Source organism: Haliaeetus albicilla, chromosome 16 (assembly GCF_947461875.1).
Source record: "Haliaeetus albicilla chromosome 16, bHalAlb1.1, whole genome shotgun sequence".
In the NCBI taxonomy this organism is placed as follows: domain Eukaryota; kingdom Metazoa; phylum Chordata; class Aves; order Accipitriformes; family Accipitridae; genus Haliaeetus; species Haliaeetus albicilla.
In genome coordinates, this window is record NC_091498.1 from 24,948,489 (window position 1) to 24,974,949 (window position 26,461).

The 26,461-nt window shown below is 34.9% G+C and overlaps 1 long non-coding RNA gene across 1 annotated transcript in view; it reads left to right on the forward strand.

The window, feature by feature from the left end:
- The window catches only part of LOC138689296 (uncharacterized), a 214,383-nt gene that overhangs the window by 25,159 nt on the left and 162,763 nt on the right, over nt 1-26,461 (forward strand). The window contains exons 4-8 of the long non-coding RNA XR_011328179.1: nt 7,842-8,047; nt 9,454-9,658; nt 11,846-11,948; nt 13,414-13,507; nt 24,366-24,529. This is a non-coding gene — a long non-coding RNA (uncharacterized lncRNA). The remainder of the gene's footprint in view (nt 1-7,841; nt 8,048-9,453; nt 9,659-11,845; nt 11,949-13,413; nt 13,508-24,365; nt 24,530-26,461) is intronic.

Consider the following 26,461-nt stretch of genomic DNA (forward strand, 5'->3'; position numbering starts at 1 on the left):
AATTGTATTTTGAATAAAAGAACATGGAAACAGTAAGGTACAGCCAAAACAATGTCAATTAAATGTGAAAAATACAGCTCCGTAAATCAGTAGCTGAACTTGTCCTAACACCACCCCAAAAATATCCTGGAAGATAAATCCAGGGTAAATTCTGAGACATCCTTATGTAGAAAGAACCAGGAATTGTCAGAAAGTTTCATCTATACCTTTCACATAACAACAGATAAGGTTCTTGGCCTGTGGAACCTTTGTCTTAGTTCCTTTATTTGCACTAAGCAGGAGTGTTAAAATGAAAAATTCTTCAAGAAATGAAAAACATTGAGATCTGTATCCCCACTAACTTGTAGACTGCAGTAAGAATCTGTTAAAATAATTTATAATTACATCTCTGACCCCTATATAAAAAAACCCCAAACCAAAATTGATTGCCAGCTGTGCGGAATGGAGAAATTCATCCCAATCCAGAATGAGACAGAGAGTCTTCCAACCATTATCGTTCTAGATCCAGTGCATGTAAGTTCAAGAGGAAAATTTGAGAGGAATGGGGAAGATAAATATAGAGCACTGGTGACTAAGAGGCGTTCTCTCTCTTCTCTCTGCCAAGTGAGAGAACCTATCAACCTATCAATTGAATTTTGGGCTGGGAGCCAAAAAGCCGAAGAGTCTTAACCTTTCACCCAGTCTCTATATGTTTTTATCATACTGCATTGTTGTTGCAGTCTTTTCAGGGCTTATCTTATTTATTCTATTTGGCATTTACACCTGTTTAATTCCCCAAATAATTTCAGGTTTACTTGAGTGTAAATAAAGGAAGAATTCATATGAAATGACATGAACAAGTATCAATTATTTCTTTTAAACTGTACCAACACCAAATTTTTGATTTCTTGAAACAATTTTCATTGCTTCTGGACTCCTGAAGTATAATCATAGGAATTTTTGCTTAATTTTTAGTATTGATTCACTGTTTTGTTAGACTAATATTAGCAGTTTTAATTGCTAATCATTTACATATTTTCAATTATTTCCCAAAGTAAAATGTAACTTCATTTTTTAAAAGGAATTATAATATGATTTTTGTAAAGTAAATGCTAGACTTCAGATTTCTATCATTCAAAACATAGTGAAAAACATTGATCATTCATTGATGAACTTAAATTTTTATTTGTGTTTTGTGAAAAGCATATAAAAGTCTTTTCACAATCTGGGGGCCTTCTTTAGTTTAAATGGACACTAATACCATGACCTATTTTCCTGAAGAGTTCACAGGAGAGTTCAGGGCAAGGGGATGAAATATGTTGACTGGCAGAGAAGATGGGATGTTTGTAATTTTAATCAAATTTAGAATTAAGCCATACTTCAAATAATGTGTCAGACTAGTGTTAGTGAGTTTAAAATCTAATGACAACTGCTGTCGTTATTAGTTAAATATAGCCATTGTGCCTGTGGCAACAAATGATGACACTTCAGAACATGCAGAAACAAAAAACTCTCAAGTATTTAAAGAAAAGGGAGTGACTGTAAACTTAGTTAAACACAGGAATGTGATCTGGGCATAATATGTTTCCCGAATACAGAGACATCAGTAATTTGAACAGAGGACATAACTGAATGCAACATTATGTGTTGTTACTACTAGAGTGTTTAAATTCAAGGAAGCTTAGGCCTTTCTTCCTATTTCATAAGTCTGTATCAGGGAGTTTCATATTTATTATATTAACACTTAGCTGTATTTATATATAAGATATTTCAGATTCATGTCTCTTACTGTTCTGTACCCTTTAAAATGTATCACTCCATTTTCAGAATTTTAAAAAGTGGGAACTGAGAAAATTATGTCCTGTTTTTAATAGATTAAAATATTTTTTTCCAGAGAGTAAGTTTTAGATTCATGTGGTTATGAAGGTTGTTTGAGGCATTGGTTGGTACTTATTTCTATCAAGACAAGGAAATGGAGAGAAAAAGCAAGGTGTGTCTGAGTACATATGAAAAATATAGTATGTAGCATACAATATCAATATATTTGTAATACTATATGCTAGTCCCTTTAAACCTATAAGTTTAATCCTTTTTATTATTATTTGAAGAAAGCTTCTTACAACTCTGTAAATCTTGTTTCAACAATGACAGTGTAAAGCAATTGTGAATGAAGGGGATAGGTGTTGGGAGAATAACAAATCTGAATTTTGAAGTAAGTTCAATGTAACAGGAAATGCATGTAACATACAAACCTGGGCTCAGATCATGAACAGTATAGTCAGTACTTATATAGGGAATGTCAAATGAAAATTTTAGTGCTCTGTGAGTTTATATTTGTTATTCTGCAAGTGACATTTTTAATTCTTAATAGTGAACCTCTATGTCATCATATCATTAAGAATTCTTTTGCTGGAGGAAGGTATTCCTTGGCATATGAATTTGAACTGTAATTCCGCTATTTTGAGATGATTAAAGATTTACAGCTACTTTAACTAGCAGTAGCAGTGTTACTGTGTGTTTTAGGGAGGTTACTTCCATTTAGGTAATATACTCTGCTTATCTACAGTTCTCAGTGTAATGTCAATTTGCTGAGTTAATCTTCACTTTCTGTACTTATTGACTAGTGTTCCTGATCTTTTAAAAATAATTTCAACAGCTAACATTAAGCATAATCCCAAACATATAATTCAATTTTTGAAAATTATGGTAAATTCTGGCATAAAAATTTATGTAAATGATTTGTATAAAAACGTAGGTTAAGATTTGCAAATTTGCAGTATCAAGCACTTAGTGTTAACTTAGTGGTTAACAAACTAAGGTACATTATGATTGGCAGTAGCTTGTACAACTATCTGCTACACAGTGGCAGGTTACTGAGAATCACATAATAATTTGCCTTGAAAAGGACCTCTGCAGGTCATCTAGTCCAATCTCCTCAAATAGGGCTAACTTCAAAGGTAGGACAGGTTGCTTGGGGCATTATCCAGTCAAGTTTTGAAAATTTCTGAGGATGGAAATTCCCCAGCCTCTCTAGGCAAGCCATTCCACTGCTTAATTACTGTCAATTTTTTTCCCTTACATTTAGTTGAATTTTCCCATGCCACAGCTGTGATTATTTTCTCATGTCCTTTTACTGTCCTCCTTTGAGAAGCCTCTTTCTCTGTCCTTCCTATAGCCGTTCTTTAGGTAGTTGAAGCTTGTGGTCAGACCTCCTCTCAGCTGCCTTCTCTCCAGGATTTTTTAACTTCTCCTTTTACATAATGCTGCTGCATTTTATTCCCAACTCTGAAAGTGAATGAAATCTACTTGTTGTGTTATAGTAATAGTAGTAGGTCCTTGTAGATGATCTAAGTATTTAAGCAATGCAAGAAGGACTTATATGTCAAACAGCTTGTCTGTTTTTTCTTATTGTAGTTGTTAGTTTAATAGAATATATCCTCTCTCCCTACAAACCTTGGCAATCTTCTACATTCCATTGTCCATATTTGCTCTGTTTCTGTCACATACCCTAGGCACGTAAAGACCTCAAAATATTTTTAGTAGGGTTAGAAACTTCCTTCCAGTCTCCCATCAATCACTTCTGTTATGTGTAACAACATTTTCAGTTATAGCACCAGTGTGAAGCATAGGGTAGGTTCAAGAGAAGCAGCATTTACAACAGACACTAAAATCCTGAAGGAAGGAATGAAGCTGAAATCTCATCTGCTGCCTCTGCTTAAACCCCTTGTTGAGACATTGTGTAAGACTGGGATTATAAAATCCTTAACCTAGTTCCAAATAAGTGCTTTTATTATCAGTGGTCTGTAAAGCCAGTTTCCAATGGCTATTCTTTCTTTCTTTGCCCAGGAATTTTGCACTAGTGCTACACAGTCCAATAGCAACAAGAGAGAGATCTCAATCCAGCCTGCATACTGGAGATTATGAGCACTCTCCTGGGAATTGTGAAATATGGAACTGAGTCTGTCAGACTGAGAAGATTATAGAATCTGACCTCCCTCTGCCCAGGAAATACAAACACTTGGCCACTTCTATAAATGAGACTACTACCATTCTTCAGGTCGTTTTTTGATTTAAATGCTCACGTCTGGTTTACTTTGTGATAAACTCAGTGCTACCAGTGTTTGTCTCTGCACTTACTATATCTGGAGTATCCCCTCAATGAGGGGGTTTTGCTCTGGAGATTCCTCGTTTGTGAGCCCCAAAAGACTGGTAGCTGCCAAACTTTTCAAATCAGCTTGGCTCGTGGTTGCTTAAGGATGCACAGCAGCATCTATGTACAGACAATTTCAGGCAGCAAGAGTAATTTATTGTTGAAAATAAGGGAACACAAAGACACTCAAGTGCCTGATTTTATGTCCATGCTGCTCTGAAGTGGCAGAAGTATACTCATTATTGTGCAGTGCCTGCCCTCCATGGACATAGCAAGCTCATTGACATCTTGTTCAGTCAAGGATGGGAATAAATTGTCACGCTTAGCATTTTTGGCCATGCAGATTCCTAGAGGCTTATTCCTGTTGTGCTTGAAGCTTCCTCGCAGGCTTATACTATAGAACACAGACAAGCTCGACCTCCAGAGCAATTCTCCAGCCAGCCTTAAGGGTCCTGTGGATGTAACCTTAAGGGGTGGGCAAAACTTCTCTTTATCACATTCTTTGGCTTAGGCAGCTATAATCTTCCTAAATTCACCTTTAGGCATCTACTTGCTCTTATTATTCAATGCCAAGCAATCTCTAAGTTTCACCTTATGTCATCTTTCATTATAATCTAAATCAGCTGCCACTTCTTTTCCAAGTACCACTGTGCTCATGAGGAAACCAAACTACACTTACTTAGTGTAGCGTACCTAAACTGAGAAACATCTTTTTGCTGTTGTGCAACAGCCAACTTGTAATACTTGCTTATATGGGAAATAGCACATAATATATGTCCAATAACTATAGAAATGAATACTCTACCAAGCTAAATCGTGGCACAGACTTGGACTAGATTTGTCAATGTCTGTTAGAGCCCTTTCTTCCAAGGCTGAACTACCTTTTGCAACTTCTCTGAAAACATAACATTTTCAAAAATTTCCAAATGATAGTCAATCCATCTTTTTACTCACTGGTGTTGCTTAATTGAGATTTTAAGATCTGTTTTCCAATGTTAGTAAAGATTGTTTTGAACCAGTAGTTAAAGTGGTCTTGCAACCACCTCTTTATTACAAGATCACTGTTTTCTTGTGATCAGAAGTGGAATTCATGGATAATCACATGAAGGCGTGATTCAAGATACACTGTTCATATGGATTCTGAGATGCATCTTCCTCGTTACTACCGTCTCATACAACCTGGATCCTGTATTGATGGAGGGACCAAGAGATAGTCAAGCCATCCTATATGCTGAGTGGACAGGGTGTCTTACACAGTCAACCAAAATAATCTTTTCACACAAATGGGCATTATTAACATAAAAATTAATGTCCATAAGAAAAATGTCTTCATAAATTGTTGTTCATTAAGTAAAAAGTAACTTTTCTGTATGGCTAAGTGGTTGATATTTGAACATGTCCTTTTAGAGACAAGATTATTTCAAGCTCTTCTGTGAGATTGTGTACAACTTTTCAGGGGCCCCATTTCTAAAATGGATTTAGTAATACTTCCATGCTTTCTAAATGAATAATAAATCAATAATAATAAACCTTTCCCAGTTGTTTAATAATAAAGACTGTGAAATCCACAGAATTGTTAATGCCATTCAGTGAAGGCTCCCTGCATTTCCCAATCTAGCATTGTTACTTTTTCTTACCCGTAGCAGGTAAGAACTAATGCTTTTCACCCATCTGTATCCTACCTGGCGTTCTAGTTTTAAATATCCTATGTAAAAGGCTATTTTGAGCCTAAAAGTCTACTCAGTACAAGTGGCGTTAGCGAAGTCCTTTGATGCTGGAACCTGGTCAGTGGCAATGGGAATGTTTAGAGTTTTAACATCAGGTTTCTAAAAAGTTCATACCAAGTGCACATGCCAATTGGTTTTCACAGCAACCACAGAATACCTTCCTGACAACTGCGAGTGCACAGTTGTGCTGTTTCAAAAGTAAAGATAGGGCAAAATTCATAAATTCTACAAGTAACAGGAAGAGCTCTGGAGATGGGAGCAGGAAAATGAAGTTACATCTGCGTTAACAAGTGGTACAGCACCAGAAAAACAGATCTGTGGAATGAAGCAGTTAGCACAAAGGAACTTAATGTTCACACTACATGCATTTTAAGAGATTTTACTCTGGGCTAGCTCTAGTCTGTGCCGTGGACTTATGGGAGGACCTATCTTTAGGTACACCTCTGGAGCGCATCCATTAGTTTAGTTTCATCCAAAGGATATCAGTTTGCATGCTTTGAAACTGCTGTGTGATATGAATCAAAGCACGTTAAGTGGAAGCTATAGGTTCCTCACTTGAAAATCACAGTCTTTGTTTGAACTAGAATGTTAATGTAGATGCATCCTTGTGGAAGAAAAACAACAATTTTTCAAATGTAAATTTGAAATTCACTTACTTGTTGAGAAGTAACTTTGATTACAAAATGACACCTACTAGATTAATAGATTTATAAATTCACATTCTTAGTCCTGATAAATTACTGTAGCTGTACTGAATTCAATAAGGTTAGCTAATTTACATTCACTGAGGATCTAATCCATGGACTTTAGAATCCAGTGTGAAGAAGTTCCATAGGTTGACAGTCACTAAAGATATTTAGTTGGGAAACTAAACCATGGTTTAATGAGAGTTTTATTTCAAATTGATTGCCAATAGCAATGTTGATGAGAAGATAAATTATCTTTTGTCTTAGAACTTTAAATCGCTATGAAAAGCTCAGCCATTTACACTTTAGTGGGTTTAGAGACATATTTATTAATATAATTACCACTTGCCTTATATTTCATAATAAAGTAGCTTCATGATAAAAAGATTTGTGAATTGAAACCAATTTTTCAAAAGAACTGTCATGCATCTAATGTAATCCAACAGTAATAATAGCAGTATGAGGCTTACATTTTCAAAATTAGATGTATAGACACATTCCATTAACATTAATGGCAGTTACAAGGCTAAGGATCAAATTTTTCCTGAGTTAATCCTCTAACTCCCACTGAGTTTAGTGATCTTAGCTTACTAAATAATTTTTAAAGGCCTTCAGCTCCTAAGTTTTTAAATATATCCAACTCAGACTGAATTGTTATCAGTACAATGAGTATGTTTATTGGCACAGTTTTGATCTGTAGCTAGATAGCTACTGATTATATTTCTGCATGCAATGTACAACAATCTCCTTTGAAGATTTAATTGTAAGTGCATTTTGTGCAGAGGCAGTACAGCATTTAGAGGTCATTTTCTAGTGTTTGGAAAAAGAAGAAAACTAACAGTTGAAGTGAAATAAAAATGCCATTTATATGATGCAGTGTCAGATATGGAACTCAAACAATGTACAAAAGATTCAGGCTTAATTTTCCTGAAGCAGGAGAAATGAGAGGCATTTCATTTTTGTAGGTGAGAAGTGAAATGTTCCTCTCTGCTCACTGATAGAGGCATGCTAAGGTGAATTTTAATTATGACTAAATTGTGGTATTACTCTTTCATACCCTGAACATCTGTTCCCTTCAGGAATGATGATTTATGCAGGCTATCACTGCAGACAGCTTGCTACAGCTTATGTCACGGTAAGTAGGAAGCTGGTGGTAGTATTTCAGAAAATACCAGCATCTAAGTGGAGACAGGCCAGTGGGTGTATTTTTAAGGTAATAGGGAAAGGGGAGCATGATGTGTCCGTTTTTAATTTTGAAGCCAAATATTGACTTTACTTTTTTTTTCTTTTTTCTTTCAGACCATCTGTCATTAATGAAGAAAGTATCTTGAACAGTGAATGGTCTGGTTCTTCATAATGGTGTCAAGCAAAAGAAAACCAAGCCTGTCATTTCCAACTGTATGTAGAAAATTATTGAGGACACCTCTGGCAGAATTTTAGTGTTTAAGAACTGCCCAGGGCAGGATAACTATGAGCCTATTGGATCACAAAATCAAATTGAAAAGGTAACCTTTGTTTATTAGCATGTTTGAATGAATGCATCTCCAAAGTACCTTCATTGTTACCGCAGTTTTATTGCTTTTGTATAACTATAGATTATTCTTTAAAAAAAATGCCAAAAAATCCCTTAAATTACAAAGCCTTGGAATTCAACAAAAGGGGATTATATGTCTGTTCAGGTTAGATAAAGGGAATTTTACTTCTGTGCTCCCTCTTTCCTGAAATCCCCCCTGCTTTTTAATCTGCTTGTCTTTACCTGGTAGTCACCTTGCTTCTGATTATGCCTATTTCTTCTCCTACTTTTATGTGTGCTATCTAACAGTATGTTATCTGAGGATTTATTGCCAAGGAACATTATTTCTAAGATTATTTGATGCATGGGTTATATATTTTATATATGTTATATATGTTTGAAAATACAGTCAATTTTGATTAGGTTAGATATTTATTTATAAATATTCACTAGTTAAAATGTTTGTCTTAAAAGGTATGACACTATAACCATATAACAACATATTTTAAAGCTACGCTATATACAAGAATCTTTTTTTCTTGTAGAAGGCATTTTAATACTTTCTTGACAATTCAGTAGATTTTAGAAGAATTGATACGCTGTCTTTGTTTTCAGGTAAGTCTAGAAGGGTTTTTGTATTTGTCCCAAAACAAGTATGGCACATATAGTTTATACCCCCTCATTTCTATTATTAGTCTGCGATATATTTGAAATGAGTTTCTAAAAATAAATTTTAAATACTTTTCAAACCTAGGGCTGATTCACAACATGGAATACTTTGCAAAGATTTTCCCTACATGTAAGGGATTTTGAATGCCTGGAATGTTAGTGTTCAGCCCTCTCTGAATTGTGAATCTGTTTTTTTTTTACGTCTGTCAGACAATATGATCATTGTAGGTCCCTTCCAACTGAAATATTCTATTCTATTGTAATTATAATTTTCACCCACTAAAATAATACCCAGGAGAACTGTATCTGGCTCAGTTAACAAAAGGTCATATGTCTGTCAGTTTTCTAATTCTGCAATAAATGTTCTTAGAACCTGTCATCTAACTAGGACATTCACGATACTTTCAATATGATGAGGATAATCAAAACACACAGATCAAACTTGTCTGTACATCGGAGCAAAAAAGTTCAGTTCAATTTTTGAACATCACACAGATTCAGTAGTTTGATACAGTATTAATCAATCTTTGGGGTTTTTTTTCCATGAAGATGTCTTGACCTAGAACATTAATTATTAAACTTATACCCATGAGGCCTTATAAATGTGTGGACTGCTTGTAAAGGGTATCCAAAAGTGACAGAGGCCATAGTTTTGAATACATTTCAAGTCAGCGTATTGCAGCACTGTTGCTAAAAGAGGCTTCCACCACTTGTGCCCTGTCATTGTAGGACTTCTGCAGCTCCCTGGACAGCACAAAGGTTTTGTTCCATCATTCAGTGAACCACATAGAGAAGATGACATACACCAAAAATAAACAAGTTAAAATCATCAATTTTAGCCTGGAATAGTTTTTGGAATCTGATTCACTGCATACTCACCTAAATACTTTTGCCAGCACAAGAAAAAATGTTGCATGGGAGTGGAAAGAAACAAGTAAGTCTGAAAGAGAAAAAATTGTTGGGAAGATTCTGGCATGTATGTACCACTTGGTGCAGGGGAAGGAGAACTAAGGACAAAGGAAAAGTTCTATGTTTATATGCATTCCCATTTGAATTTTATACAAGTGTCTGATCCTCCACTGAAAGATGAATGTGTAAAGGTTGACACATTTAAAATAGATTGAAAATCAGTGTCTCAGGTATTAATGCAACAGTAAGTGTAAAATAAAAATATTTAAAAATCTTCAAAATGGTATTTCATCCAGTCTAGTGATTTAAAAAGAAAACATATTTCTTGCTTATAAATTGAAAACAAAAACAAATTACCATAAAAATTGCAATACTGTGTCAGACTGGACTTTCATCTAGTCCCAATATCCTGTCTTTGAGTGGATGTCTAAAGAAAAGTGGAAGAATAAAGGCAGCATATGGTACATATGGTGCATATGTTGATAATTTCCTAGCACACTGCCCTCATCTGGGACAACTCCAGTCATGGTGTAGTCAAATCACAAAGAATATATCAGAAGCAGACCATTTTCATTTTTGTTGAATACAAATATTGTTTGTTATTTGAATGGGACATTATTCCTTTCCTTCTGCAGCATCATTCACTTAGCATGATTTAAAAAAACAATTGAAATACGGGGGGGTTTCTATGTATAATAAGCAAAAAGCTCAGCAGACTGTTGCTACTGTGTGAAAAGTATGTTTGTTTCTCTGTAGTCAGTAACTATTCCTTTTCAGACCTTTACCTGTTAATGAAAAAGTGGACCAGCTATGCAGAGTGATGTGAATTCACCGAATACTGGTGGTGTCTTGGCAGGAAAGTCTGAAGTGCAACTGAAGGTTGTTTGATTCTTTTTGTTCTGAAACCCTGACAAAAGCGATAACATTCTCACTTCAGTTATGCTAGATTCGTGTCAGTGAATGAATGAGAAAAAAGGACACACTGAACAATTGTTGTCTCTGTTTCAGTTCTCAAAAAGGCAGATTTACCAGGCTGTACAGTCTTCACAGTCTTCCTCCCATCTCTATTTAGTCACTGTACAGGCTTCTGATGGAAGAACTGCACATCTACCATACAGCAATCAATATAATGATGTATATCAAATCAGATTCATAATTCATTGAAGGAAAGTATTTTCTTCATGCTGAAAATGCCTATCCTTATGCAAATAAAACTGGAAAGAATAAGTATGTTTAGAATTTTTTTTCTATTTGTTTTATATTTGAACCAGTATAAAACAGCTTTTCTGTCCTGCCACAGTTTAGAAAATGTCTAAAATACTCTTACTAAGCTAAGATCTTTCCAAACATTTTTTAAGACAGAGATCTGAGACTAAAATTTGATAGAGGAGACCCAAATACATGTCCACATTCTGTTTGGTTCTCATTAGACTTGAACCTGGTTCTCCCAAATCTGTTTTAGACGGGTATTTTCAGTAAGGCAACTTCATGAAAAGCTAAGGAACCTTCAGTTGTAAAGAATCAGAAACTACAACTATTGGAGGATCTTGACCCCATTGTAAGAATTTGTAATATATTTGCATGTTTTCCCATCTTCTCTTCTCTCTTGCCAGAGAAAGTGTTCTGAGTTAAGTTAGAACTGGGTCAGAAACATGGCATTGGGGCCTAAATATGGCAAATATGTACAAAAAAAAGGGCAAGTCAAGTGGAATATGTTGTATTTTAGCAATCCTAAGTGGTATGCACCACTTTCAAAAGAGTTCTATGTTTGTGCATGTTAGAACAGCATGGAAGGTACTGTAATTACAATTGAAAGTGGAAAAAAAAGGAAAAAAAAAACAACAACCAAGGAAACACAAAATTTTATTGATGGTGTGTTCTTTTTGTCTTTAAATAGTATTTCTTTGGAGAGGCAGCATCTCTCCTAAGTCTGGTGTGCAATGTTAGTTGTGGAATGTGAATTCTGTTGAGGTAGGAGATGTGTTTTTCACACTTGAACATGTGTTATTGCAGTTGAATGTGGGATTTTTAAAATGGGACACATTCCTCTTAAAATTTACAAGACACAAAATTTTTCTTCATACTTTGGCTCTGTTTTCTATATGAGTGCCTTGAAAAGGACAGCTTATGATATTCACCTGACTGACCTGAAATAGGCATGATGGGTGAATAATGTCATCAGTATTTTCCTCTTGTCTTTTCTTTACAACAGTTCCATGAACAATGAATTTCTCCTGGTCAAAGTATTGCCATTTCTGTCACCAAAAAGTAACTTGTGTGCTATCTATCTTAGACTTTCTTCGAAAGAATGACAGGTAATTTCCCTAGCACCATTTCAGTGACAGTTTCTGCTTTAATCACACAACTCCTATAGTGATGATTCACCTCTTTCATAAAATTTGCATTCACTGAATAGTACTGTATGATATAAAAGCAGCTATTGTATATATTCTCAAGTATTATGATTTCTGTACAAACTGGAAAAAGGTGAGCTAAATATTCAATAATCAATTATTTTGAAGTATGTGTAGCAAGCGAATAGTATTAAAAGGATGCTATCAAGAAATACATGTTTTAAATTGTCTGAGGTATATGACTATGTTATTGAATCTGAAAACTTGGTTCAGCATAAAATCCTAATAGTGGGAGGATTCTCTCTAAAACAATAGCTGTAATGCATGACTAGGAAAAATCAGAACAATGTGGACATGGACAACAAGCATAATTTTGAATTGAACTGTGGGCACAAGAAATGGCTTGTGATATTCCCTGTTGTGATGGTATACAACAAGCCAAAACATTATTATGTTTGGAGTGTGTTGTTCTAAATATTTCTAAAGGAGAGTTTCTATCTTTGCTAGCAGAATAAAAAGTTATTTAGAATTAAACATTTACACTAATACAAAAATATGTGTTTGTATGTTTAATGAGAAGCATAGGTTAAATTAAGCAATTGTGACATTTCTGGAGTTTAGCATATCTTTTTATTCAAAGCATTGAAAGCATGCATGCTCTAGTCAAAATACGCTGTTAGCATAAAAGTGTAGTAGGGAAAATCAAGCCTGCCTTTCTCTTGTGCAGCACCCAGTGTAACTCAAATGTGTGCTAGTAGGCCATACGTTTTCACTGCTAAGGTGTCCTTTGCTGAAGTCACTGGGTAACTTTTAATACATCGCTACATTATATTGTTTTTCTACCATGACCATCTATGGTTTATGAATACACATTAAAAAATTTTGCACAGTCTATTCGTATTTTTGTGAGGCTAAACTAATTAGAATTGATAACAGTTTTCCTTCTGTATCTTACTTTGTCTGTAAAGTCTTTGAAGGAGAGCTTCCTGTTACATGTACGTGTACAGCATCTGATAGAAGTAGATTCATTTTTCATAAGCATCTAAATTTTTATTTTTCAGTTCATACTATTTCAGTTGGTAAAAACCAGATAATGTTTTTTTAGAGTTGCAATTACTTTTTTTTCCAAGGATAACTTGAAGTATTTGATTTCTTGCTCTTCTAATAAATTTGCATATATAGAATGCTGTACTTGCCAATGTGTATAGTTGTTACCGGAAAGCAAAGGATCGACAGCTGTATGTTTTGCATTTTATGTGGAGTATAAACTACATTGCAAAGGCATTTGTTCTCTAAGTGGTAAATATTTACTTTGTAGCTGTTTAAAGCATATTCATACTATGGTGGGGCTTTTTTGTTTTTCTTAACGTATTTGTTAAAGAGCTAGGTCTTAATTATTCGAAGTAATGCCTTTCTTTTTTTAAAGGTTTCAGGTGATTGCACACTGAGGATGAATCTTACTTCTCCAGTGAAACACTAATACAATGTATGTGGAGAAAAAATTGGCAATATCATCACTGGTAAGTAGCATTTGTAGGACAGCCTTTGTGTTTACTACATTGAGGACTTAGAACTGAAAAGTGAATCTGGACTTATTTTTTTAATCCTTTGTGTAGGTTGGTGCCCTTAAATTGAACTAAATATGGCAAATAGTCATTAAAAAAGCTCATGAATAAAGCTATTGTTTTATGTAATTCTAGCATTTTTATATTTGCATAATTTTTCATCCTTTTTTCAGTGATTGCATGTCTTTTCTGTAGGTACTTCATTAGTCCGAGAGCTTTTTCTTACAGTTTTAATGGGATAGCACACACAGTTCATCTCTTCTACCCTTGTATATTGTCTATAAATAAGACATCATTCCAACTCTGTTTAAGAAGGCTAAGAAATATTTCTTTGAGCTTTCCTTCAGGGCTGTTTTCTAACAAACAGCTATATATTTGTACTACAAATTTAATTAGGCATCTAAGTATATATCCCTATGACTATTTTTTTCCTTTTTCCCGGGTATCTCTCTCTGTTATTCAGACCAAAGTTTTTTAGTACAAGGTTTTAAATAAATGAGTTCAAGAGCTTCAGACTTTAGAAGTGCCTGTGTCTAGAAATAATCCTCCTGTCATGGGAGAAGTGTATGAGGAAGATGTAGCATTTTTAAATCATTAAAAGGAGCCTTAAATTCTTTGAGTTGTGCGCCTCAACAAATGTCTATATAAGTAGTCTGCTTATTTCTCTTCTAGTCCTAACCACTTTCAGAGAAGCAAATCAGATTTCATCCCAGGTAGGAGTAGAGTTTTCAGGATATGTCGACTGTCCTCACGAGCCAGATAGCATTCCCTGGCCATATTTTAGGAAGAGAGAAGGCTGTCTTCATTATGAGCATTTTACTGTTATTTCAAAGTTTACAGCTACTTTCAGATCAAAGATAAAAAAAAAGATTCTTGATTATTAAAAAAAATACAGAGAATGCTCATGAAAATAGTTGTATTAAGAAGAGCATGATAGCCTCAGCTAAATATTCCCCAAAACTGTCTGAGGAGAAACTGGACTTATACCCTGTCAGTACTGTTGAAAAAAGAACCCACTGGTATATTCAGAGCCTTCCTACTCCATGTGACACAACTATTAATCTCTTTGGCAGCATTTTCAGTTTATGGTACTGATGACATCAGTGGCGCATTGGATAATAAGGTATGGATTAAGCCTTTGTGTGCCTCATTTTCTTGAATCACACACTATGTAACCACACTTGCAGTGTTTGTATATAAGCATAACTTACTACAAAAATATTTCCTTCAAAACCAGCATTTAAATATAACTCAGTCATGACGAAAACACTCAACGCTGCCTTCATTGTGAAATCCTGTACTGCAACAAAAGTATCTTTGATGCCAATTACATGACCTGTCTGAGAATCAACCCAAGTATTTCTTTTCTGCACTTCTTCCCAACATTTAACTTCAGATTCAGCCTAACATTTCTGTCCTCAGATGTGGAATTTAGTGGACACATCTTTTCTGACAGATCCAGGAAAAGTAAACTGGCATTGATCCCATAGCTAGAGAAGTGTTTTTATTCTTAAACTAGCTAGGATTATAATTCTGAATTTAGAAGCACATCGCTGTGGAGTGTGTATCATTACTTTTCCCATAGAGGTAGAAAAATCAGCTCTATGCCTACTATCAGGTACTGTGTGCTCCATTGTATTTTTCTCCTTTTATACCTCTATTGCCTATTCTTAAGGGAGTATATTCATTGATTTGTCAGACCAGTAAGAATTGACATTAACAGAGGCAGCTAATTGGTCTATTCAGAACAATTTATAATAATATATATAATGTAATATAATGGAATGTAATATAATATAGTATAAACTATATATTATTACAGTAAATGTCTACTGATATGTTGTATGTACAATATATTATTGTAGATACTATATATAATAATAGAAGGATTATACATTTTACATGAAAATTTGATACTTAAATAAAACTAAATGCTCAGTCCTCAGTTCCACTCACCTGTGTGAAGTTCTGAAACTCCACTGGTGAGCACAACTGAATCTACTGAATTTATCTGACATGCAGAATGTAGCCCCTTGTACATACCTTACTGTGTTTAGTGCAGAAAGCACAGTATGAGCAGGGAAAATAAAAAATATGTTTGAATTGGTCTGGCAAATGCGTAGCTGCTGACACCATGGGTTGTAGCCAACAGAGCACTGAAACAGCATTAAGTTCCATTATAAAGCATCTTTACTTGACTCAGTAAATTTGAGTGCAAAAAAATGACGAGAGATCGATTTTTCCTCCTCCTCATCTCTGGCAGTATGTATATCTGGTTGAATGGAGAACAGAACCTTTTGTTTTTAAGCAATAATTTTTTAAAGTAATATCTGGAGTTGCTTGCTATGAAATCTGAATATATCCCTTCATTGGTAGTATTTTTTTAAACTGTAGTCCATTAGGAGTGAGCCTTTTGCCTGAATGAAATTCATATCTATGAGGTCATAGTTATGAAGGTTAACCCTCATTTTCTCCAGGACCTTTCTCTACCTTCTACATAAATTATATGCTTACTGAATTAGGCAATATGTATTGTTCCTTTTCTTCTTCGTATAAGTCTTAATGAACTTTTGCACATTAGAAGGACTGCTGGAGGAAGAATGTATAAATAGGCAGACAGGAATCCCATAAAGTTCAACAAAGGGAAATGCTAAGTCCTGCAGCTGGAGAGCTATAATCCAATCCACTAGTATAGGCTGGGGCACGGGGGTAAAGAAGATGGATTCTGATTCTTCTCAGTAGTATTCAATGAACGGATAAGAAACAGTGGGCACAAACTGAAGTGCAGGAAATTCCACTTAAACATAAAACAAAAAAATTTACTGTGAGGGTGGTCAAACACTGAACAGTTTGCCCAGGGGTGTTACAGAGTCTCATGCTTGGGGACATTCAAAATACCTTTGGAGAAAACCCTGAGCAATCTGCTCTAGCTTGACCCTTCTTTGAGCAGGGAGCTGGACTAGACAAACACTGGAGGTACCTTCCAACCTCAACCATTCTGTGATCCTGTGAACTTACTGGGGGACTGCAGTAATGCATCAGAATGAACTATTTTGTAGAATTCTAAGCATACTGTGGCTGAGAAAGTCTTCTTGACCTTTCATTGGCTGTTTGCTGCAATTTCATCTGGACAGGTTTCTGTAACTGCTTCAGCACTGAATGTTTTGAAAATAGAGATGAGCATCTGCAAGTTAGTCACAATTATAAAAAGGAAAATTATTTGTTTTTATAAAAGACTTTCATAGGCTTGATAAACTTCCAAATGGTGGCATGGCTCCTTGCCTAAGTGTGGGAAAGCTTCCCAACAGCAATTATAAGCCAACAGAGCCATCATGAGTCCAACTAGTTAAAAAAGAGCCTGATTAAATACTTAAATGTAGAAACTTGACCTCAGCAAGTTTTCTTTAGTGCTAACATAAAGACAAGAGGAGAAAAGATGGAAAAAGACAGAGAACTTTCAGAATGAGTTCTGAAAAAAGCAGCTTCTTCATTCATGATCACTTCCTCTATTTCTCCAATGTTGCATGGATTGAAGCCTCCCAAAAACTCTTAATGAAAAAACTTGTGCATCAACTAGATTGCTGTAGACTTGCACTATACTTACATTCATCAGGATAAATCTTAAACAAAGAATAAAGATTAAAAGTCTTATATGACCTAGATTGGATTAAATTGAACTAAACTGCTGTATCTCTTTCTGTCTTGATATGGCTATAATCATCACACATATACACAGATGTATACATGCAGTACACTCCTTTCTACTTCCCTTCCATTTAATTCCCTTCCATTTCATTCTTTACTCCTAAATGAGGAGCTATAGTAGACAATTATTGCTCTGTATTTCTGTTTTGGTCTTAAATTTGTCCAGATTTTAGTTTTGTCTCAGAACTTCAGCACAAGAGCAGATGGAAAACCTGGCTGTAAGTTTCATGTGACTAAAGTGATTCATTTACTCCAAGAAGTACATTCACATGTAATTAAATAGCGTCTGTAAATTGTTTTAAAACAATGGAAACAAGTTAGTATGTTTTATTCTGAATTCATGAAATTTAACCGGAGGAGATGAGATAGCACAGTAAGTATAGTGAGGCTTCTATTGCACAAACAGAACATTGTGAGCATTACAGCAGGTTTTATACTGACATACATTACCTTTCTTGTTCTGTGGAGATACTGTAATGTGATTATTCTCCTGCAGGCCATTGCAAGTTGTCACTTCTGGTTGCTGTTGGCTTGTATTTGCTGTGGTCCCACACACTGCTGTTTGCAAAGTCACAAGCTGTGTTGTAGTGTCTGGAAATATGTGTCATTCCTGCACATGAATGGACTGAGTAGTAAAATTAAGGCTATTGTAACTCTTTCTTTCCTCCTGGAAAACTAGTTTTCTACAAAATATGAGATTATAATTCTGAATACTGAGTAAAACTTTGCCGAGTTCTTTATAGCCTCTATGACTTAATATTTAGCTAGTCTCATTAATTAGTGGGAGGACAGTCATTTTAGTCCAAGGCTATTTTTACTTTTACATAGCAAGCTAGCAAGCTATTTAAATCTATTAATTTTCAATGCTGACCTGTTACAAGCTATTCTAGTTTAAAATTTAAAAAAAAAAAAAAAAAAAAGTGCAGGGTGGTAGAAGTGGAGAAAGAGGCATAAAGTGTATTGGAAAACTACCAAATGTCCCCTGCAAATGGACCCTATTCAGAATCAGTAAGCGTATGATGAGTGAAGTGGTTTTGAATATCGCCTTTAGATTCCATGCTGTTACAAGGCCAGCCCCGAACATGGCAACTCTTATTTCCACACACAGTACCTCTTCACTCTCAATTTAACCCAAAAATCTGATGAACCCATTACTCCATACTTGATTTCATGGAACAAGGAGTAGATATAGTTACAAATGATCAATCACAAGCCGTGAACCAAAGCAGCAAGGCATTAACAATTCACACCATTTCGGTCCACTTGCTCAAGCAGAAGATGTGCCAGCATATTTAATGCACAGCTACTTCGTTCAGTTCAAGAAAAGACATGACTCATGCTCATTTTAGGAACTGAGGAGACTTCATAGGTTTTCATGCCTACTAACCACTGAGTGTTAGAGTTTGCACTTCTAAACAATTAATATAACCAGGTGTTCAGTAAAGGTCACAGAGATAGATAAGTTTTTAAATTAAATTCTGCTCAGGTTAAAAATAAATGAAAGGATGACCTGGGAAATGGTTCCCACAATAAAGCCAAGTTGTGTTGTACAAATTTGTATTGTACAATCAACATCTTGTTCAGCAGTATTGTAACACTGTAGACCCCACAGGCATATGCCGTCAATTTAATGGGATCACTGAAAAAGCAAAGCAGCTGTGAAAGATTGCTTTAAGTACAGCAATCGTGTGCTTGTCATTCTGTTCAATGGTGGAAAAACCAAATTCGGATAGGCATCAGTATTTAAGAAAATGACTGCTAAAGCATCTCTCATAAGTACCTTGGGGACAATGCGATTTGACATATAGCATGTAAACAAAAGTACACAGCAGCTGTTAGATTAGTTTTTGTTTGAGTAAAAACACACTGACATAATTTAAACAACATAGGAAAATGCATGTTCTCCATCATTCAGTTTCCCTATATAAACCACAATTTTGGATAGTATGTGCCAGTTGCCCTGGACAAAGCTGCATGGTGTTTGCTAAAAATAAGAAGCAATGAAGTACAGTGTATGCTCGCACAATCTCATGCCCTCTGTGTAATATATATACAGTGTACAGTACATATTGAAAGTACCTTCAGGAAAAGGAGGAAGTGTAAAAAGAATTTTTAGTATTTTGGTCATATTGAAAGATATTTGTTTTCCATGGCAGAAAAAATGTTAATTATTTCTTTCCTGTTATTCTGATACTGTTATTTATTTTAAAAATACTTCTACTGTTTTGTAGGTTATTTGCTAAGAGAAATTGATTTAGAAAAGAACTCAGCACAATACTAATGTTTGTGCTTAAGTAATGTCATGAGTTATAAGTAAGAAGAAAGTTAACAAAATGAATTTTGGGAGATTTATTTTTTTGCTGTCCTCTTGTGTTGATTACAAATTGCCAGAGGGTGTTTTTCCCTATCCTTTACAAATGTTCTGCTTACTTTTTGTGGATATCCTACTGGGCTTTGGATTTCATGCTTTCTGTCACTTCATTTGATCAACACTGCACTCTTATAATTTTCAGCAAGTTTAAAGACAAGACAAAGAAAAAAGCAGATTTTTCTTTCCTGTTTGCCACAGTGGCTTCATGCCATTATCTCCATCAATTTAAAATCTCTGGGTTTTTTTTTAGGGAAAATTTCTTATCTCTCTTCTTCAGAGGAGTGTAAAATTACACTATAAAACAATTATTTTCTTCAAGGAAATTCAATGTTTGTCATGTGATGCAAAGTCAAAAAATCAATGAGGGAGAGAATAAAAGCAATAAAGGTATATTTACACTGTTCATCTTAGCTGAGAAGCAGATGGGTCTTAATGCAGTATTTTAAATTCTGCATAAAAATTATAAAGAAAAGGGATATTTTCTATCATTTAAAATATTTTCCATAACTTCTGACTACCTTCCTTTACTCAGCTTCCCTTGAAGGGAAGTTTCCTTCCTTTAAAATGTATTTCATTTTCTGATGAAGGACTCATTTGTCATCACTCACTCTCAGGAATTCCATGAGTACCTCACAATAAAATCTTTAACTTCCTGAGAGACATACATCATGATAAGTTGTTCCTAAACCTTACTAGTTAGCTCATGCACTTTCTTTCCAAGGGTAAGTGTTTGCCTTCTTTTGCTATGGTCAACACACTGTTATTGACCTTTGTAGTCCTGCTTCATAGTTCAGTGTTTGTAATGTTTGATCAGCTGTAATGTTGAAAGGACTATGCAATGCTTGACAATAGCCTTACAAATCTTTGGGAAATTTTGCCTATAGATTCTTTTCACCTTGCTTTGTAGATTGGTCTCTATAAAGCTATAACATCAAAGCACTCTAGTAGAGTTGGGAGATATTTTATGGAGTCATTATTGATACTCTCTTAGTTTTCAAAAGGGTATTAGTTCAGACTAATACCTTCTTTGTTTTAGGTAAGTCACCAAAACGGATGGAAGTCTGGAAGTAGCTAGCTGTTCATTGAAAATTATTCTTGCACACCTACATCAGTTCCAAATGAGAACAACATAAACATTCCTAAACTAGGAATAATTTTGAGCAACTGTGAATTTTCATCTAGAGTGCTAAGGATATCTTCTGGAATCATCAAACAGATACCCAGAGCAGTAAATTTATGGAATATTTCAGTAAAAGTATACTCTTCTGAAATTAGTGCCGTGCAGTTCTACCTTTATTCCTTTCCCTTTCTAGGGAGACATGGTTTCATACTTCAGTGAATGCTTAATAACATAAATACCATTGATTTCTGCAATTTTAAAAAGGATGTCAAAAGAATGGGGAAAAAAAGGAAAGAATACAAGCTGTTTGAGACTATAAATTTGGAAACAAAAAGGTTAGGTGTCAAATGAAGCAAATACCATTATGGAAAGAATCAGCTGATGTTTATGGAAATGGTTATTGCTTATAGAAAATTATTTGGGTCTGATACTCTGTGCGACTGACTAATTTGGGTGTTAGGCATGTCTGAAAGAGGTGACACTTTGGATCTTTTTACTTCCGAGCTATCCCAGCAGGTTCTGCAACTGTCCCCTCTCTGGTCCTGAAGGTCAGTACCTTCAGAGAAGGTGAATCAGCACAACCACATTATACTGGTGTTAAAATTATTTGTGGCAAAATAGTTAATAGTATTATAATTAGTGTTCAAATGTAACATCCAATTCCAGTATACACACATTTTCTCACAGCTGTGTTTCAGTCTGCTTGCATGCTCCGAAAAGCAGCACTACTTGTGTTTAGCTTCATTTCTGTTTGTAATAGTTTTCTTATAGTAACTAAGTTAAAAGCAATGAGTAAAATCCTTATTTGCTTAAGTTATTTGTAAAACTTCCAGAGACTTCACTGGGATCAGATTTCCATCCTTTTATTTTGTTTGAACTAAGTATGACTGTAACCACTCCTCATCACATAGCATGAAACATAATTTAATTCTGATGCTACTTGCTTAGTCCTGAAGTAAATTCACCCCTGCCAGTGTTCCCAGTCAGAGCTCATTCATTACCTCATCTAATCTTCTTAATTTTATGTCTGACTCCGATGTTAAGGAGTAAGTGCATTATTAGGACAGTCTGGAAAAGTATTAATTCACTGATTGTCATCTTGAATCGGATTTTAAAAGCAAATGTTTAATGCTATACAGTATGCATTCTGATTTGGAGTCTTTACTTTGATGGCATATTTTGAAAAAGTTTTGCAGTATTACTTTTTAGGATAATCAGTAAGAGTAGGTTAATATGCATATTAACCTTGTTCAGTGAATCCCCATCAGCCTTATGTTGTGAAGTCTGGTCTCCCTTTCGATAAATGGGATTTTTATCATAAACTTAAGTATGGACAGGGTTTCAGCTTATTTTCTTTTCTTAGGTCCCTGCAGACCATTGAACCCATGTTTGTATCTTTCCACATGTCTTCTTACCTTGCTTATCTTTCTTCCCATTTGTCATTAATACAAGCTTCTGCGTATCATTTTCTACTTCTGTAACAAAGAGAAAGTACATGTGAGACTTACAGACAATTGTAAATTACTCTGGAAGAATCATGTAATAGGTTTTCACTCAAGAGTTTACTTAAATAGGTTTTACTAACCATGTAGATAGTCCTTTAGATCTAAACAGAACTTTTGTTCTTATATTTGTGTATTTTGCTGAACTGAGATTGTACAGTCTTGTAAATATCACATCAACATTGGAACTTCAGTGGGTTTTAGTAAGTAAATAAATTTTAATGGCTTTGCCAACTAATTCAGAAAAGGCATTTTATGCTAAGTATGCAGGATGGAAGTAGGTGCAAGGATATCTCCTGGAGAAGTAAGCATACTGTATGGAAGCTCTCAGGACTGTTTATGTGAGAATGCATAAAATTACTGACTAGATGATAAGATTATATCACAAAATTGTGAAAGTCAGAAGACTTGGATTTTAACATGACTTTTTAAAAAGTAGTGCCTTTCACAAAAATTCACACAGAGTTTTACTTAACCACATGCTTAAATAATTCGTAAAATACACTGACTTTAGCAGAGGCAAAGTACAGTCTGTTGCATGTTTACCTATTTCTTTATTTTTGAAGATGGATTTAACTGTATGATATGTTCCTTCTTTATTTGTCCAAAAGTCTCCAGTTATAAGAGAACTCAAATACAAAAATTTCTTAACTAAGGTCTTAGTTCAGACTCTGTTCTCACAGCTGAGTGAACAGCTATTGAGGCTAAATATTTGCCATATCTGAATGGAATGTTTGTCTCCTATTCTCAATAAAATATGTAAAGTGTAATTCACCCACTTGTACTTTCTCTGACAAAACCTGTAGTTCTTTGTTAGTATTTATGTACCTAGGAAATCCACCATTTATATCTATATGGCAAATATGAATCTTTATGGCCATCGATTGACTAGATGGGAAAATTATGTATATAATTTTATTTGCATTGTTCACAGATGTGCTTTATATGGTTTATTATTTTTTGTATTTTCTTGTATATTACTAATAAAAACAGATTTTGGTGTTTTTTTGCTTTTTATCCCTTCCCTTCCCTTCCCTTCCCTTCCCTTCCCTTCCCTTCCCTTCCCTTCCCTTCCCTTCCCTTCCCTTCCCTTCCCTTCCCTTCCCTTCCCTTCCCTTCCCTTCCCTTCCCTTCCCTTCCCTTCCCTTCCCTTCCCTTCCCTTCCCTTCCCTTCCCTTCCCTTCCCTTCCCTTCCCTTCCCTTCCCTTCCCTTCCCTTCCCTTCCCTTCCCTTCCCTTCCCTTCCCTTCCCTTCCCTTCCTTCCCCAATATGGGGTAAAAGCCTGAAATGCTACTTAATGCTATTTTATTTTGTCATATAAGAAAGGCCCATGTATGCATTACAGAAAAATACCCGCAAAGCACATGCATCTCAGTAATGCCTGAAGGCAAAATAATCAGTCCTTATTTGTCACACAAATGGACATCAGGTCCCTTCGAGAGAATGCTTTCAACCTTTACAGTGATTTGGAATCTAAGAACAGCAAGAAAAAGATCTTGTTGAGACCATTGCCACGAATCAATTTTATCTATCTTTTCATTTGACCTTTCCTCGTTATTAAACAGCTACACTGAGCATTTTTATTTGTTAGAAGTTGTTTTTTGAGTAGTGGCAATGAGAAGGTTATAATAAAACAGCTTATGAGAGTGTTGATTATATTTTATGAATGTTACCATTTATAATATGGTAGGTGTATGTCAGCTCCTCAACAGGAAACTGTATACAGAAACAACATGGATCTTGCAATTTTATCAGGACAATGCAAGTAGATTTCAGCAAGGTTGGTTCCAACTCATCTGTGATAAATGAGAAGATAAGGCAATCAGTGCACACCATGACACTCCGTGCAGCTAGTTAGGCACACTTCAGAACTATTCAGGTGTGCTCACGAAGCTTATGAGTCTTTCATGGGGGGTGTCTCAATATAAATACGTCCTTCATGGTGGCCACTAGAAATGCAGGAGTTGCTTTTCCAAGACTTAACCCAGGTCAGATATAAATAATAGATATTAAGAGTTAGTTCTGATGCTGAGGCTGCGTTAGAGGCTGTATATTTCAGTTGGGTCAAAAGAATGGATTTTCTTTTTTTTCCTTTTTCTTCTTTTCTTTGCATAGCTCCTCTGCTTGACAGATGCCTGCAAAATTCCATCACACCTTTGTGTGGACCTGTTTGGGTCTTTAAGAGAGAAGGTTTCAGCCTCTCAGGAGCAAAGATTTGTATCCAAGGAGTTCTATTGGCCCTGCACCAACGATTAAAGTCTGCAAACTGTTGCAAACAGGTGAGTTGTCCCACTCTTTAAAAGTCTGCTTTTTTGTTTTCATTTTCAAATGTACTAATGTATAAAACCAACGGTTGGCACTGTGTCATAAGGAAGTGTGACATATATTTCATAATCTGCAGTGCCTGTTAGGAGAATGAAATGCTTCTCCTATAATTGCAAAGCCAACAATAAAGGAGTTAATTGTGTCTCTCTTTTGGTGTGGGATGTCATATGTCTCATCTTTTCTTGCTGCATACTGTGCCTAGCTGTGATGTTCCTTATGTGGAAATTCTCTAAAGCAGTCATTTTTCATTGCTTGTTCTGCACATGCAGTTTTTAATGGTCTCATAGATCTTCCTATAAAACTAATTTAAATAATTATTTAGTTGAAACACTTTTTGAATAAATAAATAAAACACTTCTAAGTGTAATTGATGTTGCATTATGAAAAATTAAAGAAAATGTATAATATTTTTAAACCTAAGTATTTTAATTACTGTACATGTGCCATTAAATAAATATTCCAGACATGCATTTTAATTTGAAAAAATAGTAGGAAACAGATACTGAATATACTGTTTGATAGTTTGGGAGCAATAAGATTTTTTTTAATTAATTGGGTGTTTTCTTTTAGGAAATATAAGTAAGAAAACACCAGTCTTGTTCAGCATAGTTACTTAAGTTCATTTATATGTGTAAGAATGTACATATTTTTAAGGATAAGGTGAGTACTTTATAAAAATAGTAGACATATAGATTTTCCAGGAAAAGTATGATATAGAAATTAAACAACCAGCTAGGAACCTTAGATTTAAAAATGATCTTGGGCCCCAGAGTTAAGAAAGACTGCATCAGATAGATAAGCTACCAGTCTATGTAGGAAGGGGGAGGAGAGGTGCAAGCAAAGTGTCAGTCACACTGTTTATACAGCACCTCCTGCTGTCAGATCCATAAAGAGAAATGAGAATTCACTTTGGAAGAGACTATTCCTGTCTAGAGCTAATAGTGGTCAGCAAGAAGAAATCAGACAAAAACAAAAACAAAAATGAGAGAGCATGTGTGTGTGAGAGAGAGAAACAAGCAGAAAGGAAAAAAAGGAAAAGCTTGTTTCAGAGTGTTTCTGTGTCAGTATAGTGATATATTAAAAAGTGAGAAATATCTTTACACTTTTTGTTGGTAATTCTTCACTTTTAAGGCAATGCTGCCTGTCACAAAAGCTACAGAAATGAAATCTTTTACTTTCCAGTGCTTTAACATGTAATATTTACTCTTTTAGGAAAAAATATATAAAATGCATACAAGTGTTTAGCAAGTATAATGGTAATCAGTAGAACAAAACAGACAATGGGGTTTCTAAGTAAAACTTCATATGCAAGTAATTTATTGACTACTTTTTGCTCTTCTCTGTAAAAAGCATATAAAGACATTTCAGTAAATTAACTTATGTTAATCATTCCTGTGTTGATTATCTGGTAGTGTTCGGTTGGACATTGTAAATGACAAGAAAAAGATAATAATTTTAGTAGATTTGAAATCTCTTCTAAAGGCAAATGGTTCTTTATAATGAAAGGCTTGCATATAGACATATGTTCAGTATAGCCACCTTGGACATTTTTACCTTTTAAGAGTCCAGATTACGAGGATAAATGTCAGTACAGCTATGACAGTTATTTGTCTACAAAAAACTTATGATTAAAATATTTCAATAAACATTTCAAACTGGTTTAAGTGCTTAAATGAAAATTTTACAGCACAAAGATGTTAAATCTTTTGTGCAGTTAATGTGCTGAATGCTTGTCTTATTTTGAATTATATTACTTCAAAGATAAGATACGACATGTAAGTCAGCTTAAAGTGCCTCTCAATTTTTCCAACCATTTTCTAACTGAAGTTGTGTTAGTACTGAACATAAAAGAAATCATTATAATAACTGTAGGTTATGTTATACTG